Source organism: Ceratotherium simum, chromosome 27 (assembly GCF_057802395.1).
Source record: "Ceratotherium simum simum isolate JZ-2026a chromosome 27, ASM5780239v1, whole genome shotgun sequence".
Lineage (NCBI taxonomy): Eukaryota > Metazoa > Chordata > Mammalia > Perissodactyla > Rhinocerotidae > Ceratotherium > Ceratotherium simum.
The window spans coordinates 17844839-17847500 of NC_141926.1; positions in this window are offsets into that span (position 1 = coordinate 17844839).

The window sequence follows — 2662 nt, forward strand, 5'->3', positions numbered from 1 at the left end:
ACTTTTGAAACATTAGGTGAGGACTATTTATTTTAGTGTTATAGGAAAACAAATTGACCTAGATGAAAGAAAATTGGACTACTATGCAATACACAAGCTGAGAGCAAGCAGGAAGCCAACTGAACTGTGTGGTCAATTTCAGGCTCACTTTTTCCAAATGAATGTAACCATTCTTAATCAAGGAGAAACATGTGATGCATACCAAGTACAATGTACTCTATCCATGAAAATAAGCAACACTCCTTCTTCCCAGGACCTTAGAATAATCTGGGCGGGTCTAACAAAAACCAGGCAACTGGTCTTATGAGGAATTGGCTATGCTTTGTCTTTTAATTCCTTCTGAGTTACTTTTCATGGGAATCTGCATTTACTGGGAGGATTCTAAGGTTGTCAAATGCAGACGTATGCATATGTTTTGAAATTCAGTGATGGGGAAATTTATGAAGGAATACTAATGACAAGGTGAGGATAGGGTGAGGCAGTAATAGTGACTTTTGTGAGAGGCTAATCCCAATTAAATGACCAACTTAAATAGCATTTTCAGGACTCTAAGGAAAACATTTCCTTTTCCCACGTTTTATCATTCCAATGTCACATCAATGGTTTTTGACTTCCTTTCCACGTCCTATCAAATCCCCTTGATGTCAAATTTAAGACCCACTCCCTTCTTTTTGATAAGATTACGTTCTTCATCACTGTCAACCACCTTCTTTTTCTCACTGTCAAATACCGTTCTTCCTTCCATCATGCATTTTATTCTTTTCGGAGGACTAGTCAAGTCCAGCTCAAGTTGTTTTCTTAGTAAGCTTTTCGAAAATGTTCTCTCCTATGTCAGGTGGATGTGTATTACTGTACAAGTCAGTAGGTCAGTATTTTACACATCATAAGCAACTCAAAGAGTTGTAATTTTGTTTAAAATTCTAAAATAACATTAAAATGGATGAAAAAACCTACTAATCATTAGAAAATATTATGTAGATATGTATAATTATTTAAATTTTATTTTGAACAACTTTCAAACAAAAAATTACGTGAATAGTAAAATTGATCATGTATTGAATACATATAAACATATATGTATACTAAATTTGTACACACTCACTGATATTATGTACCCATTACCATAGAAACAATGGCAATAGACTTAAAAGCTAATGTATTACTGGAAATGGTTGTTCTTTTTTGATTCTAAATTGACTCTTTAAGACATTCACTTTAAAGAACGTTTCGTTTTCTATCTTTTAGGTAGTAGCTTTCCCTACAAAAAAGTCATGTACTGTGTGTTGTCATTAATTTAATATGAAGAAAGTTCCAGCTGCTTGTGATCAATATGAAGCTAGTAAATGACATTATCTTTTAATTATGCAAATGTAATTCAAGTAATAAAGACATATTCATATGTGTTTTTTATTCTCCCTACATAAAATCCATATACATTATGATTAAGTATATACACCCTTCAATACTTACAGTTAACTATTCACTGATTGTTTCTGCCAAAATTAAGGCCAATATAAATAAATACTCAAATTAAAATCAAAATGTACGACATGCAGGGCTAGCCTGGTGGCGTAGTGGTTGAATTCCATGTGGTCCACTTTGGCGGTCCAGGTTCATGGCCCGGATCCCAGGAGTGGACCTATACCACTCATCAGCCATGCTGAGGTGGCGACCCACATACAAAATAAAGGAGGATTGGCACAGATGTTAGCTCAGGGCTAATCTTCCTCAAGCAAAAAAAGAGGAAGATTGGCAACGGATGTTAGCTCAGGGTGAGTCTTCCTTACCCAAAAAAAAATACGTGACGTGCTAGCATGTTTTTTAGAATGTATTTGTGAAATCACTCAAGGTTTAAAAATCAGCAAGACTTATGATGCTGAAGGTTAATGTAACATATATAAAGTTTAAAAGGAAATAGCATATTTATCAATTTTTAAATGATTTTCTTAAGCTTTTATAATGAATAAAGAATTTTTAGATGCCAATACGGATAAGACAATCTGTGTCAACACTGCATGACCACTTTTAAAGACAAAAGGGAAGTTTGATCTTTCCACAAAGAACCAATAAATTTTCGTGTTAACAAGTACACTCTATGCTTCAGTTAACACTGCAAGATTATGTCTTATGTTTTGAAATTTATACTACCACATTATAATGTGGATTCCATTAACAGAGTAAATATTAAATCTCAGACTTAAAGCAAATCGTTTCAATCAAAATGTGGTTAATTAAAAAAAATGGAGGGGCTGGGACAGCAGCGTAGTGGTTAATTTCGTGCGCTCCACTTTGGCGGCCCAGGGTTTACAGGTTCAGATCCCGGGCGCGGACTGATGCACCGCTTGTCAAGCTATGCTGTGGCAGCATCCCATATACAGTAGAGGAAGATGGGCACAGATGTTAGCCCAGGGCCAATCTTCCTCAGCAAAAAAGAGGAGAATTGGCAATGGGTGTTAGCTCAGGGTTATCTTCCTCACCAGAAAAAAAAAAATGAGCCGTACATGAAAATATCTGACAGCCTCACAACAAATCTAAGCACAGATGCGTCTCTGGGCACAACAGCCTGGCTGACAGCCATCTACACAGCAGCCCCTTGAAGAAAGCCATCAGTAGTTTGCCCATTAAAGCATCAACTTCTGCCTGAGCTGCGGCTCTAACAGCT